The sequence below is a fragment of the Talpa europaea genome (genome assembly GCF_964194135.1).
Source record: "Talpa europaea genome assembly, chromosome: 1".
Taxonomy (NCBI): domain Eukaryota; kingdom Metazoa; phylum Chordata; class Mammalia; order Eulipotyphla; family Talpidae; genus Talpa; species Talpa europaea.
In genome coordinates, this window is record NC_140073.1 from 72,579,981 (window position 1) to 72,597,390 (window position 17,410).

Genomic DNA, 17,410 nt, shown 5'->3' on the forward strand with positions numbered 1-17,410 from the left:
TTGCTGCAAATATACAAAGGCAGGTGTGTGGAATTGTAGGTGCTGATTTGTGAGTGGGTTGTATGCAGGGGAAGAGCAGTCGATGGTTTATTTATTAGGATTGTAACCCTTAGGAAAGCGCAGCTGCTAATGGTATGCAGTGGAGCATGCCATTATAGCCTGTAGCGTTTGTGCAGCCATCAGATTTAGCTAATATTTATTTTGCAACTCCTGTGCTTTCTAAACACCTAAGGTGGAAGACTAGTTATTTCCCCATAGCATTACTTTTTATTGAGTGTGTTAATGTTATGGAGTTCTTGCACTACCAAACCATGCCAGAGAATTCAAAGAAAGAAATGGTAGAATGGACAGCTTCATCCATTCATCATACAGCTTATTGATTTATGTGCACTTTGATAAGTTCGCATCTTTTAAAAAGTTACGAGATTTGCAATTTTCAATCTCCTGCAGGGCTCTAGATTTCTAGTACAGTATGCTGTTATATAACACTTCCATATACTCATCTCAGTTCACTCCTCAATAATATAGCCCCCAACAAAATTTTGCTGGAAAAAACTGCAAACTTTTGAGTATGCCACTCAAGGTTCAAGAGATTAAGATTTTTGGTTCTCAAATGAAATCTTCAGTTTAACCAAGAATTTCTTCCTGGTCTCTTGCTTAATTACCCAACCTCTCCTACGTTGGCTCAGCTACTCATCATATACATCTACCCACCATCTCACATGATGCCACCATTATTTTCCAGGAATGGTTGGCAGGTCATGTCAAGGAACTACTGTAACCTGTATAACAAGCTGATTCCTGCAATGATACTTTCATCAAGACTGAACTCCCACATCAGGATGGTTGTGCTCACCCATTTGCTTTTAGCAAAGAGGTTTATTACAGAGAAACCCAGACTCTGCATCAGGTAGTCACATACCACTTTAAAATATTTCTTTTGAACCAAAGAAATATAAAAAACTAGGTATTTCGAGGCTATCTCATTAGATGGAAGAAAACTTTTCAGTGATCATAGGTAGCTTCTTCAAGTACCTTTTAAGGAATGAAAATGACTGGATATTTTAAGCTGTAATTATTAAAAACAGAAGTGCCGCTCTTTTCACCATTGGCTTTCCAAATGAGCAATATAAAGGCACTGAATGGTTGATAGTAGAGCTTCCACCAGGGACAGTCGCCACATCTGTCAGATGTCCAGCACCTGGAAAATTTGGACATAAATATATCTGGGATTCTTGTCAAAGAACGTACAAGATCCTAGAAAGTCAAATGACTTTTAGGTACCATCAGCTCACATTGCTTGGAATTTATAAGGACAGGTCAGGGAATCCTTTGGCCTAAGCTGTGTTCTTTCTGTAGCAGTTTATTCCACAGTTCCGACCTGATTCATAGAGACTAGCGGCACCTAAAGTAGAGCCCCTGCACCTACTCCCCTGGGCATCCGAGGCTACTGGTTCCCTATTAGGGATTAGCAAATCCACGCTATTTCACAATTCCAGTGCATCTTTCAGGTTATTTAACCAAGCAATGTGCTCAGTCACAGAACTTATTCCAAGTCAAAATGAAAAGGTATTAATGTGGAACACAGAAAAAGTACTACCCAAATAAAATAGGACTAAAAGAAACAAGAACGTTCCCTCTCCTACTCCTTTCCCACTGGGTGAATCCAAGGTTAGTTGAATTTGTGGTTAAACTTTGGTTAAACTTTAAACCAAAGTTTAAATTAGAAATCACAGCCCCATACATCATTGGAACACATCAGTTCTTTTGAGCAGAATGTTCTAGGAAGTCTAATACTGCCCAGCCCACTACAAGTAGGGTACACGACAGGTTAATCAAGGTGTCCTGGCAGGATGGCACGGAGCAGGATCTCTAGGATTCGAGCAGACAGGTGAAGCAGGAGAGAGTCCCGGAGCCCTCGGTAGCTTTTGCAGGCTTTTATTGGGTTTACCAGGTACATGGCAGGTAGGGGTGCCGGGGGGCCGGGAGGCTGGTAGGTCTCCCAGCCCCTGGCAAGTCTTCGCTCTTTTCTGGGTTCTCTGGCATTTTCTCTTTTTCTCTGTTCTTTCGCTCTGGTGTTCCGTTCTCATTCTCTGGTGCCACCCTTATAAGCCCAGTCTCAGGCCAGGTGAATCCCATCTACATAGGCCCACACTCTACTCCAGGTGCCCGCCATCAGGCATGCATTCAGGACTGCGGGGATCCATCATCTATCCTGATGGCGGGAGGGCAGGAAAGCCTGATACCTTTATTTACCCAACACAAGGTTACTTAAATCTTCATTTTTTTATAGCAGACCAAATCCCGATGGCTGACTTGCTGCAGGATTTCTGATAAGAACCCAGTAGATCAGGTTTGCAATTCCACATTGACATTCAGTAGACCTAACCTCGTCCCAAAGTTGTCATCTGTTTGATGTGCACAGTGAGTGCAGCAAAGCTGAGAGCTCTGATGAAGACTCAGTATCTGAACATAAACAAGATTTTGAAATGACCACTGGCTGCAGGTTTTGTAATTGCGAAAGAATGTGAAAGAACACAGCTGAATCTAGTTCACCCATTTACGTAACAAAGTCCCTCTAAATCTAATATACATTAAAAGTAGCTGTGACTCTTCAAGCATCCATAGTGCTGGACTGGGTTGAACAGTCCACTCAGTTGCTGGAGATCCAGCAGAGATCAGCTGTTCCTGGTGGTTAGCTGTGGTCTGGTTACCTTAGAAGGGTTAGCATGGACCTACTGTGCTGTGTGGGCCTACTATGTGGCTCTTCAACACAGCATGCTGGTTGTGCAGCTGAAGTTCAAGGGCCTCGTCCCGACTTCTATTTTCGTTTTACTGTTTTGAAGCTCTTCCTTTCTTAAGCCTCCAGCTTTTTATGTGCTTGTCAGTGGACTGCAGGGATAGGAATTATGCATCCCTCTATTTCTGGTAGCCCTTCTATGTTTCTCTTATTGTGGGTAACCTGGCTCTAGGAGACCTATAACCAGGAATCATTGCCAAACCTGAGGTTTCTGTGACAGTTGCTTGGGTAGAGGGTACTTGTACCAGAGCTGTTTTATTCCAGGGACCTGAAGATTTTTGTGCACCACAACCACTATTCCACCTTCTTCCCAATTGTTATCTCCTGGGTCTTTATTTTCTTTCACGATTGTCTTCTTCATTTGTACTTGATTGGCTGAATGGTGAGGCTGCTGTAGTCCACCTCTTTTTTTTTTTTTTTTTAAGATTTATTTATTTATGCATACAAGAACGGGGTACAGGCCAGAGGTGCGGGTGGTGAGAGGGCTCATCAGAGACAGAGTGGGGAACAGAACAGGCAGACTGATGGAAATACACTGCTGAGGGGTGCAGCAGACAAGTCAGAAGAAGTCTGTTGTGCCATGTGGGTTGCTTCCTGGCCCGGTATCGAACTCTTGCTGCAATGGCTGCCATTCGTTTCCTAGGTTGCATATTAACCCCTTGCGCCACCAAGGAAGCCCTAGTCCACCTCTTTTTACTGAAGTTCTTTCCTGTCATCTTCATCCTCCTTCAGTACCTATATAGGTATACTTACTTTCATTTTTAGAAAATTACGCTTTTGAAAAAAAAAATTAGCAAGTTCTTGTTAATATTTTTCTTTTTATTATAAACCTGTTTTTGGTATTTCATTGTTACTGTGTTAGTATTATTAGAATAATATTTTATTTTCTACTTAAGAGTTAAAGTTGAAGTAGGCTGGAATAGATTAAAATAGAATTTACTTCATTTTTAATCATAGTCTTGTTATGTCAAGTCACAGACTTGATTATAACTTGTCATTCTTTATGAACTTTGGTTAAATTGAAATTTTATATAGTTATTAATTTGCTCAGGTTAAATTCTCTTTAAAAGGTGAACATTTATCATTCACCTACTTAGTGTACTAGCTACCCAGTATTTTTAGGAAGAGTAATAAAAAAGAATGCAGGTTTCCCCCCTCCCTCTGACTTAAACACCATTTGTTTTTTTGTAAAGTGACATATTTGGATGATATTTAGTAGTATGTAGAATTGTTCACTCCATAATGATTAAAGTACAATTTCAAAACCATATTTATATTTGGTGATTGTTATCTTAACAGAATTCTCCTTTCTCCGACTTTTGTAAGTGACCATCTATGCCAGTTACTTTCTTCCCATGAAAAGAATAATACACTCTATATTTTTTACCTTTTTTTTACTGATTTGTTTCTAAAGGAAAGCAAATGGACTCTTTGCCCTATCATGTTAGTTCCTAACTCTAGAGGAAAAACATTTAGTGAGATTAATATAGATATTCATTTTTGGGATGTGCTTAGAACATTACTCTTTTGAAAGTTATATCTTTTACATATGGGTATGTTTTAGAGCGAACTTGAAATATGACCATTTTTATTTTACAGTACTTAAAATTGGAGAGTCGACAAAATTTTAAAAGCGTGTTTCAAAAGGATTCACCCTAGTTGTCTGTTGAAATTCAAGGCAATTGCACCATTTCTTGGAAACCTTCCTACTGAGGAAGAAGGGTCAGCCAATGCTGTCTTTTGCCTGGTGGTTAATTTTTCCATGTTAATTGCCCAAGCTCTGCGTGCTTTCACATACTGAAAGCTTCCAGTACTTAACTCATCTTAGAACCTGTTCTCTTACAAAGGTCAAGAGCATGGTTTCTTCAAATACTAGAAAGCACATGTCTTTTTTTTTTTTTTTTTTTGGTAATACAGTCATTTTCATGATAGTCTATATTTGTGAGTTCACTCACTCACTAAAATATGTTTGTAACCCCAAAGCATACATAGGCACTTGCTTGGTCATTGCCAGATATGTGCAGAGTGGTGAAAAATTGGTCATGTTCCCCACATTCCTAGCTGAAGTCAAACAAGTTGACTTGCTGCTCTATTGTTTCATCCCACATACTGTAAACAGATGTCCAGTTTGGGCTCTGTTTACGGCCATGCCTTTCACATTTTGGTATTTTTGTTGGTGATTTTGTTGCTAAAATGGCCCCCAGGCCACAGCGCTGAATTGCTGTCTAGTGTTTCTAAATGCAAGAAAACTGGGTTGTACCTTATGAAGAAAATGTGTATTAGGTAAATTTTATTCAGGTGTGAGCTATAATCCTGTGGGCTGTAAGTTCAATGTTAATGAATCAACAATGTATTAAATGGGATGTCTTTAAACAGAAAGACATAAATCCCATCCATGTGTTGATGATTGATGATGTCAGCAGCAGCTCCTGAGGCTATGAGAACATACCCCTCTAATTCCCCAGGAATGGTGGTTTAGTATTCATTAAATCGGTGTGAATCCACTTTTTAGACCATATCTACAAAGACTAACTGGAATTGACTGTGTTCTTTTTTTTTGTTGTTGATAGAAATCATTCTAAAGGTTAACAAGAATTTTTTGAGTACGCATGTCTTGTCTTATTGTAACTTTAGTCTCTGAACTTTTAATGTACTGTGCCTGTTTTTTCTCTGAAGGATTCTGCCCCCGCTGCTTTATAATCTCCTTGCTCCAAACTTAGCCAGGGCGCAAGGAACCGGCTGGGAGGTGAGAGCGTTGTGTGCGTGAGGGGACCTTGCTTTGTGACTTGACTTTTCCTGGCTAGTCTTTGTTGAATTTCCACCTTCCCAGTTTACCCTGCTGGAACCTGGGCCATAAAAAGCCATTCTGACCTGACTTGTAAGGATTGGGGAATTTTGGTCTGGGAGGGGAGGTGCTGGGTGCATGCTGGCTATGATGTCCTTGGCTGTGATGATTCAGTGGCCACTGCCAGGAACCTAGGAGTGCCACAGGAATGGGTTCCTATACAGATTTTTGTGGGTTTTTTGCTAATTTGTTCTTTGTTTATAAGTGGGTTTTTTTTTGTTTGTTTTCTGCCTTAATATGACTTTTTCTTCATCATTCCCAGACCAGCTAGGTAGCAGGTCCCAGTTAAGACAGGTTTTTTTTTTTTTTTTTTAAAAGGGAAGTTAAAAGATCTTCCTAAGCCCAAGGCACTGTTATTTCTCAAATCCCTATCCTCTGTCATATAAAATGTATAAAATGTACCCAAAGCCTATATTAAATCTGATTTATATATAGAATTATGATTGGAGTTGAGTTGCTATTGGAATGTCATGTGTTGTTGGTATTAAATAATTTTAATGTTGAAAATTTCATATTCTGGAGCAATAAGATTGTCTTTTTGGGTCTCAGACATTTTCATGGGCCCTGGAAAAACTGATAGACCCGAGGTGCTATGCCTGGAGAGCAGGGCTGATATGTCAGTGTGTGCATAGGAAAGGGAGGCAGTCAGGTTTTCTTAGCCTTTCAGCTGCTCTTCAGTTCTGCAGACGTCGATGCGGGGGGGACTCTGACGCACCTTTCTATGCAGGGTCTCCAAAAACAACCCATACAGCCTTTTTTCCCTCCAGGAGCTTGCAGAGTAGATCCTTTTCCTAGATGACTTTAATACGTGGTCAGGTGTTCTAGGCATACAGAGCCTTTAGCTGAGCCTGGCGTGGAGCAGGAGCTGATCATGAGGTGCCTGAAGTAGATGGTCCCTGGCCTACGGTTTTGAACACTGCTTATGTGTTAAGGCAATGAGACAAAGGACGGAGGGAGTTTGAAAGAAAGCTGGAGTGGAAAGCATGGTAGATTTGCAAGCAATGTGGCATGTGTGGGAAACTTTGGGCTGTTGTTGCTCCTGGGATGATATGTGAATGGTGGCTTGTGGTAGTGACAAACACCAGCAGGGAGAGGCAAGGAGAAACTGAATATGGGAGACCTTTGGCCTTCTTGGACAAGTTTAGACTCATTGTGGGCATGTGACCTGTTTCTGGTGCCTCTGACTGCTGAGTACGTTTTAGAATTATTTGTGATCCCTCAGTGCACATCAGCAGCATACCAGTTTCTAACCTTCCCTGTCACAGAATTTGATAAATTCTGTATTGCTTGCTTTTAACCAGTTGTATTTTTTTACTAAAAGAAATGGAAATAGCTTAGGTGTTAAAAGAAAATTTTATTGATGCATGGCAAATGCAGTAGAAAGTGCAAATATAAATATATGGGACAGAGCTTAATTTAAAAACACATCTTCATTATCAAAAGGTCAAACAGGGCCTCCCCTGGTGGCACAGGAGGTTGAGCGCAGTGCTCTGAAGATGTCCGCAGCCTCTGCAGTGCGGGTTTGATCCTGGCCAGCCTGCGAGATACCCACATGGCATGGCAGACCTCTCCTATCTCTCCCACTGCTCCCCTCAAGAGTGCATTTCGGTCAGTCTTCCTGTTCTGTTCCCCATTCTGTCTCTAGTGAATCCTCTCACCCTCTCACCCTCTCACACATCTGGCCTGGACCCCGGTTCTTGTATGCATAAATAATTTTTTTTTTTTTTAAAAAAAGGTCAAACAATATTTAAAATAGGTAAAACAGTATAAGAGGGATCCTTTTTCACCACATCCTTGCCAGCACTTGTTTATAGTTTTTTTAATATGGGCCATTCTCACAGGTATCAAAACCACACATTGTGGTTTTGATTTGCACTTCCTTATTATTAAATTTATTTTAATAAATATTTATTAATTTTTAATAAATTTATTAAATTTATTCCCTGTATTAGATTTATTTTTATTTATGCATACAAGAACTGGGGTGTCGGCCAGAGGTTCAGGGTGTGAGAGGATTCACCAGAGATAGAGTGGGGAGCAAACAGGTGGATCTACTGAAATACACTGCTGAGGGGAGCAGCGGGCGAGACAGGAGAGGTCTGCTGCATCATGTGGGATAGCTTTCTGACCATGGATCGAACTCATGCCACATTGGCTGGTGATAGCTTGATAGAGCCCATGACTTAACCCCTGCACCACTAGGGAGGCCCTGTTTGTTTTGTTTTTGTTGAGTTGTGTTACCTCTTTGTAGATCTTTGATTTTAGTTCCTTGGCAGTTTTATGGTATTCAAATGTTTTCTCCCATTCAGTAGGATGTCTCTTTGTTTTGGTTACTATCTGTTTCGCTGTGCAAAAGCTTTTTAGTTTGATGTAGTTCCAGCTGTTTATCTTCTCCTTCATTTTCCTTGCTTCTGGAGAAGGGCCTCAAAGTTGCTTCTGGGGTTTATGTCATGGAGCATTTTGCCTATGTTTTCTTCTGTGTATTTTGTGGTTACGGTCTTACATTCAAGTCTTTTATTCACTTTGAGTTGATTTTTGTGTATGGTGTTAGACAGTAGCCTAGTTCATTCTTTTGCATATGACAGTCCAGTTTTCCCAGCACCATTTACTGGTGTATATTCTTTGCTTCCTTGTCATAGATTAGTTGACCATACATGTGTGGTTTTATTTCTGGGCTTTCAATACAATTCCATTGGTCTCTGTGTCTGTTTTTGTTCCAGTACCTTGTTGTTTTTATTATTATGGTTTTGTAGTATAGTTTAAAATCTGGGAGTGTAATACCTCTGTTCTTTCCCCTTTTAGTCAGGAGAACTTTGGCTATTGTGTTTTTTTTTGTGTGTGTGATTTTATATGAATTTCAGCATACTTATTTCATTTCCTTGAAGAATACCATTAAGCTTTTTATTGGAGTTGCACTGCTTGCACTGCTGTTGGGAATGTAAACTGGTCCAGCCACTATGGAAAGTGTGGAGATTTCTCAGAACACTAAAAATGGATCTACCATATGATCCAGAAATTCCAGTCCTAGGAATCTACCCAAGGAACACAAAAACACTAATTTGAAAGGAAACCTACATTCCTGTGTTTATTGCAACACTGTTTACAATAGCCAACATATGGAAACAACCCAAATGCCCCAAAACAGAGAAATGGCTCAAAAAGTTGTGGTAATCTCACAAAGGAATACTACTCAGTGATCAGAAAAGACAAACTCATGCCACTTGCGGCAATGTGGGTGGAGCTGGAAGGGATTATGCTAAGCAAAATAAGTCAGAAGGAAAAAGATAAATATTGGATGTTTTCACTTACACGCAGAATATAGAGAAACTGAACAAAGTGTCAAGAAAAAGACAGAACTTGCAAGGTGAACATAGCTCTGAGGCACACAGCAGGGTAGGAGGAAGTAGAAGGTTCAAAACAGGGGAGGGAGGAGCACAACTGACTGTGGTGATAGATCATGGGTTTTATGGTGGTAGGAAAACTACAGGGACCACACCTGAGAGGAGAAATCAAATACTATCCCAAAGTTAACAATGTAAGAATATAAATAAATTTAGTGGAAAAAAATAGATAAAACAAGTAACAGTATCTGGATTTCCACCACTTGGAGATTGCCACTGCCTGATAGGCGTCGTTCTGGCAATCTCTCCATGTCTATGAAGATACTGCATACCTGCAGTTTTCCAACTTGTTTTTTCATCCACTAATATGTCAGAGCCACCTTTCAAAGTTGTATCTATGGATTCATAGCGCCCTTTAATGATTGCAGGGGATTTTATGTTTGACATAATTTAACGAATTCTTCTTTGATGGACATTTAAAGGAAATCTCATTTTTGTCAACTGTTGTAACTTCTTGAAAAAACCTCTTTGAATGTACATCTCTGTGCGCTCATTATCTTCTCTTAAAATGTTTTTATTATGAAAATTTTTAGATATATACAGAAATAGGATAGTATGATGGGATCCCATATGCAATAGTTAACAATATTCTATTTTAAAAAATCTTCACTTTCATAGTGATTTTTCTTTCTTCAGGGTGTTTGCACACAAAAACCAGTTCGTTATATCATTTCATAGATATATACCTCTGTCTTTTAAGATAAGAACTCAAAAATGATAATAGCAAACAAAATTAACATTAATTCCTAGTGTTTTTTACTGTTATGCAAGTCAGGATTCATGCAAGATCTAAATGTGGCATTGGTTAACATTTAAGTTTTTAATCTTCCTCTCCCTTTTTATCCTTTTGTTGTTGTTGAAGAAACCAAGTCGTTTATTCCATAGAATTCGCCACAATCTGAGTGTGGTGATGGCCTCCTGACATGGTATTTTAACATGTTTTTCCTCACACATCAAAACCTAGAATGGAGTGAGAGCTGGAAGCCTGATTCCTTCCTTAAGGCTGATGATGAAGTTCGAGTGGTGTTAGCCCCTGAGGTCTCTATTACAAAGTTTCTCACCAATCTTTTGCCTCATGATTTTGGAATTCTTTTATGACCATTGCTTACATTATTTAATTAGGGTTTTTTAAATGATGATTTTTAGTAACTTTTTATTTTGATGTAATTTTAGATTTGCGTGCATTTGTTAGCAACAAGACTTATCTCCTTCACCCAGTTTCTCCTAGTAATAAGATCTTGAGAGTAGTCCACTGTCACAGTCAGGATATTGACACTGATACAATTCATAAACTGTATTCAGATTTCATTAGTTTCACATGCACTTGTGTGTGTGCATGCACTGCATATGCGTTTAGTTTTTCACATGTGTAGATAAATGTGGCTAATACTATAGTCAAAACTCATAACATTTCAATCACAAGGATCCCGCATGCTATGTTTTTATGGCCATAGTCACTACTTTCCCTCTCTGCTCCCTATCCCTGCCAACAGACATCTGTTCTCCATTTCTATAATTTTTTTTGTTACTAGAAGGTCATATAATTGGAACTACATGGTATGTAGGTCACCTTTTGAGATTCACTGTCATTTAGCTTAATTCCCTTGAGATGAATTAAGATTGCTGTGGTTATCAATAGTTTATTCCTTTTTTATTACTGAGTAATACTTATTACTGAGTAGTGTTTCTTTTTTTTTTTTTTAAAGATTTATTTATTCATGCATACAAGAACCGGGGTACAGGCCAGATGTTCAGGAAGGTGAGAGGATTCACCAGAGACAGAGTGGGGAACAGAACAGGCAGACTGACAAAATACACTGCTGAGGGGAGCAGCGGGCGAGACAGGAGAGGTCTGCCGTGCCATGTGGGATTCTCGCCGGCTGGCCTGCATTGAACCCACGCTGCAGAGGCTGTGGACAGCTTCACAGCACTGTGTTCAACTGCCTGCACCACCAGGGGAGGCCCAGAGTAATATTTCTTAATACCACATTCTGTTTAACCATTCATGTGTTGGATGACATTTGGGTTGTTTTCCACCTTATATACTTAACATAGGAATATACTATGAAGATTCAGATATAAATTTTTGTGTGAACAGAAGTTTTTGTTTCTCTTTATTAATACCTGAGAATAAAAGGGCTAGGATATATGATAAGCATGTGTTTATTTTTTTTTTTTTAAGAAACTGCTGTTTTGTTTTTTGCATGAATAATGTAATGAATAAGGGATCTAGTTTCTTCATTCCCTCATTAATCTGTGTTATCACTGTATTTTAGCCTTTCTGATAGGCATGCAAATAAAGATTTCTAAATTCTGTCATTCTTTGAGTGCTTTTTAGCTGTAAAAAGCTTTTTTTTTTTTTTCTGTCAGCTATTTGGTAGCCTTGAAATACGGTCTGTTATAAGACAGACATAAAATATTTGATTATTTTTCTCATTTCTTTACAGTCCCCCCACCACCTTGCTAACCCAGTTTTCAAGAATACAAATAAGTGTCTTATTATCTTCCACAGTGACATTTGCATTTTTAAAAAGTATCATGAGCTCAAGGATTTTTAAAACATAAATTGTGATTATCTTCTTAGGGTAAGTTATTAGACAAGAAATTGTCATGTCAAAGGCGACAAATTTAAAATTTTGACACATTACTGCACTCCCAAAAAGCTATCCCATTTTATGTTCTTAGCAATAGTATATAAAAATATTTCTCCATATCTTTGCTAACACTGGTTTGACCAGTTTTAATTTTTTTAAAAAAAGATTTTATTTATTTTTGTGTAGAAGAATTGGGGCTTAGGCCAGAGGTGGAGGGGGTGAGAGGATTCACCAGAGACAGAATAAGGAGCAGGACAGGTGGATTTGATGAAATACACTGCTGAGGGGAGCAGCAGGCAAGACAGGAGAGTCTGCTGCATGGTATGTGGGTTAGCTTCCTGGCCAAGGATGGAACTCGGGCCATAGAGGTGATAGTCCTGGACCTTAACCCCTAGGCACCAAGGAGGCCTGTAATTTTTTTTTTAACTTACTAATCTGATGGCAATATTGTTATATTACTGGGTATATGCTGTTCTTTGAATGCTAGTATAGTTGGTCATCTTTCATATTATTTTTTGGTAAAAATTTTAGCCAATTGCCTATTATTTACCTTTATCCAAGTTAGGATATTGGTCTTTTCTTACATTTTATGTTGTTACATATGTCAACTTTTTCCTTGATGGTTATTGAGTTTCTTTCCTACTGTAAGAAAAATATTATCCTTTTTCTTGTAACATTCTATGATTTTACAGTAAAGTTAAATATATGTATGGCTTTTGTTTCTATAAAGAATGATGTAAGAATACAGCATTACTTTTTCATAGTCATCTGACCGGTTTTCCCTATGCCATATATTAAATAAATTATCTTTCTCCCACTAATGTGAAATACCTGTATTTATTTGTTATACTGTATTTATTTGTTAATTTTGAGTCTGTTTTGAGTTTTCTTTTTATGTTCTGCTGAACACAGTAATCTATTCTTGCATCAGTATCACAATTAAAATTACTATAGATTGATTTTTATTTAAACTTTTTGTTACTGGATTCTGTAAATGTATGAAATCACACAAGCTTTTTCATATATTGCTTGTCTGTGTTTGACTACTCCTTTATAATGTGTTTTAATAATCGATGTCACTATCTGTATTGTTACAATTGTTCTGACTAAGCTTCCAAATGTGTTCTTCCAGATGGATTTGTGACAAGTTCCCCAAACCATCTTTTTATATTTTTATTGGGATTTTAGTTAATTTATAGATTAATTTAAGGAGAATAGATTTCTTTACAATTTTGAGCCTTAAGAACAAGGTCTGTCCACTATTGAAAGTTGTGTGGAGGGCACTCAATTTACTAAATATAGAACTACCCTATACTCTATTACCCAGCAATTGCACTCCTAGGAATCTACCCAAGGGGCAGAAAAACATTATTTTGAAAGAAAACCTGTTCTCCTATGTTTATTGCAGCACTATTTACAATAGCTTAGGTATGGAAACAACCTAAATGCCAAAAAACAGATGACTGGATCAAGAAGATGTGAGATATATACATATACACATACACACATACATGTACACACAATGGAATACTACTCAGCAATAAAAAATGAACGGCGATATAAAAATAAACAAATGTTTAAAAATAAATCCTCAATTTCAGAAAAAAAGAACAAGTTCTATCATTTCATTTGATCAACAAATTTTATTAAAATTATTATTTTAATAATATTTATTGTTAATTTATCCCTAGGTTTATTGTCTTTGGTTTCTCTGTTCTTCATCTGAGGATTGCCTTTTAAACCTGATGAGGTTCATCTTTTAAAAAGTAGGTCAAACTTTTATAATTTATAATATTGGTTTTCTAGGATATCTGCCTCCCTAAACTAGGAAACTGTATTTCCCACAGTCCTAAAGTAGGTAATAGTTTTCTTCTAATAGTAGCTAGCTTTGTAACTGGGTATAAATGAAAGCAAATTTGTGACAAAGATGACAGTATGTTATTGACTCAAATTATATTTTAATGCAATTTTGGAGTTTCTGATAGAAAATTTCAGTGATTGAAGTATGATATTTGGGCAGCTTTTTATTAAGTGCAAAACACAAATCTACAATTACAAAACAGTTTCATAAATCATGCATATATCAGCCTGACTTTTAGGCCATTTATGATTTATCTCATTGCTACCAAGAATCTGGTATCTTTATCTGCTGCCTTCATAAAACATAAATTGTTACTAATATAATCAAAATACCTATATATTTTTCTCTAACTGCATAACCTACACTTTATATTAGCAAGAACAACTGATTATCTCCTTTTAAACATAATAAACACTATGCTTTTGAGCTTTGTACAAATGGTAGTGTACTCTGATTCTTCTGCAACTTGCCTTCTTTCATTCACCATATTTTTGAGATTTATCTATGCTGATGTGTATTATTCTTGTTCATTGATTTTTTTTTACTCCTTGCATTACTCCATTGTATGAACAAGCCATAATTTACTTATCTGTTCTATTGATAGGCATTTAGTTGTTTTAAGCTTTTTGCAATTAACAATGTTATTAATAATGTGTTTTATAGTTCTTATTGTGTACATATATGAGAGGGTCCCAAGAATACCTACCTGTAACTGAAACTGCTAGACGGAAAGGTATGTATATCTTAAATTTTACTAATTATTGCCAAATTGTTTCTAAAAGTAGTACCATTTGAATGCTTCTATTCACTGGTTAAATTCTCATTGTTGTACATTTTTGCCAGCATTAAGTATTGTCAGATTTTTTAATTTGTCATTTATTTATTATTGTTATTTATTACTAATTTTTACAAATTTATTTAATTTGATGAGTGATGTATGTACTTTGTTATTTTGAATTTCCCTAATTATTAGTGAGTTTGAGCATCTTGTACTTATTAGTATTATAGGTATTTTTTATTAGTACCTATTATGTATTTTGACTGAAAATTGTATTGAAAGTTGAAAGTGGCATAAACTGTTTACACTAGATAATAATATACCATAATTTTATTTTTAAAACATTGCCAACTTTGCAGATTTTTGGAGGAAATAATTTGGGTTGAACCCAATAGCATATAGACAGAACATGGACTTTGGAATTGAATGAATGCTTGAATCCTGGCTCCATTTTTTATCAGTTTTATGATCTTGGGTAATTTATGCAGTTTCCGATAATGTTTCCTCATCTTTAAAATGCATGCAATAACTCATGGTTTGAAACTAGAATTAAATGAAATAAAGTTAACACCTGACACATTGGACCAGTACATTCTTTTAGGATGAAACCAACATTCTCAAGCAATTGTATGAAAACTGGATAATACCATGGCTTACTTAAATAAACCCTAAAATCTGGCAGCACTTGTAAGATTAAAATGTGACCTGTTGAACATGACATATTGAGACCTCAAGGGAATATAACATCACAAGGAGAGAACTGTCCAGAATCCAGCCAAAAAAGAAGTGGAAGATTTTATGTTCTATCAGATATAGATCTGGTTCAAAATTAACATGAAAAAGAGTCAAAAAAATGTCAGAAAAGCAGAAAAACAAGTCAAAGTGCTACAAGAGAACTCTGAAAAGCTAATTAAAGAGATACAGCAAAATTCATAAAAACAAATAAAAGGCATGAGAAATAAAATTAACATAAAGAAAATAAAAATCAAGATGTTAAGAAAATAACAGAATTCAGGATGTAAAATGATCAATATAGATAAAGGATTCTGGAGGAAGTTATGGAAGTAGAATAGACTAAATGGGAATTTTGAATAAGAGACCTCAAAGATAATAATGTAAAAAGGACCCAAGTGGGAGAATGAAAAGAGCTACTAAAAAAAAAAAAAGGAACATTTCAGAAACATTCACTCCTTTGGGAAAGGTAACATAAGGATAATGGGAATTCTAAAAATACCTGGTTAAATGTAATGGGACCTACACCAAGACATATAGTAGCAAAACTACCAAGAGTTCAAGACAAAGAAAGAATAGTGAAAGTGCTTGGGGTGGGGGTTGGGCAATAGGTAAAAGGTTCTCCCACTAGATTTATATCAGATTTCTCTGAGGAAACCATATAAACAAGAAGAGAATGGAATGACATATTCAAATACTTTCAAAGTGTTAGTATGAGTTAGTATTCTTCTATACTGCAAGACTGTCCTTCAGATATGAGGCAGAAATGAAGTCCTTTCCAGTTTGAGGAGTTTACAATCACTAGACATCTCCAATGATATATGTTGAAAGGTGCTCTCCTATCTAAATTGAAGAGAAGAAAATGTACAAAAACTGAACAAGGAAATAAATAGAAACAGAATACTAAAAACAATGGCAGTAGTAAATCCTCATGTATAAATAATCCTCATGTATCTTCAAATATCACCCTATATGTTAATGGAATGAACTTACCAGTCAAAAGGCATGGAGTTGCTTGTTGGATCAGAAACCCAACTATCCACTGTGTCTAGAATACCAATCTATATTCCAAAAATAATGATAAGCTCAAAGTAAATGATTGGAACACAATCCTACAAGTAAGTTGCACCCATTACATAGCAGGAATAGTCTCCTTTATATCAGAATAAAAAAGACTTCCAGGGCCTTCCTGGTGGTGCAAGGGATTAAGGTTACCCTATGAAGCTATCTGCATCCATTGCCGCACCAGTTCGATCCCCTGCCAGGGAGCTTACCCACATGGTGCAACAGACCTCTCCTGACTCATCTGCTGTATCTCTTAACAGTGTATCTCAGTAAATCTGTTTGTTCTGTTCCCCACTCTGTCTCTAGTAAATCCTCTCACCCTGCACTCCTCTGGCCTGTACCCCAGTTCTTATATGCATAAATAAATAAATCTTAAAAAAAAGCCTTCCAGCTAAACGCAAAGGTAATCATAATCATAATGATTATGGACATGAGATCAATACATCAGGAAGATATAACACTCATCAGTTTATATGTACCAAAGGAGCATCAAAATATATGACAGCTATTAACAAATCTGAAAACAGACATTGGTGGCAACACAATAGTGGCAGGGGACTTAACATAACCTCTTGTACATCAGTGGGCAGATCAACTAGACAGGAAATAGTAGCTTCAAATAAGGCATTAGGTCACATGGACTTAGTAGATATTTATAGGTTACTGCATCCCCCTCAAATACACATGGTATGTTCTCTAGGATAGACCACATGATCTCTAGGCTAGGTCACAAAACACATATCAATAAATTCATGAAAATTGAGATCATATCAGGCATCTTCTCTGATCACAATGATAGCAGCTATAAAAAGAAAGCAGGAAAAACCTATAGTATGTGGAGGTTGAATAACAGTACTGGATTACTGTTGGGTTAATGAGGAAATCAAGGAAGAAATATAAAAATGCCTGAGACAAATGAAAATGAAGACACAAGCTATCAGAATCTATGGGATGCAGTAAAAGCAGTACCAAGGGGGCTGTATATAGCAATACAAATACACATCAAGATAAAAGAAAGATCTCAAACATTCTAACTTCACACCTTAAAGAACTAGAAAAAGAAGAACAAATAAAACCAAAAGCCAGTGGAAGGGAGAAAATAATAAAAATTAGAGCAGTTAAAAGAAAAAAAAAAAAAACAAACAGCCCAAAGGATCAATGAAAACAAAAACTAGCTCTGGAAAAATAAGCAAAGTAGACAAACATCTAGCTAAACTCACAAATTAAAAAAGGGACAAAACTCTAATAAATAGAAATGAAATAGAATTTTGAACAGACATCCCAGAAGCACATAGGCTATTAAGAGATTACAATAAACATCTACATGCTAATAA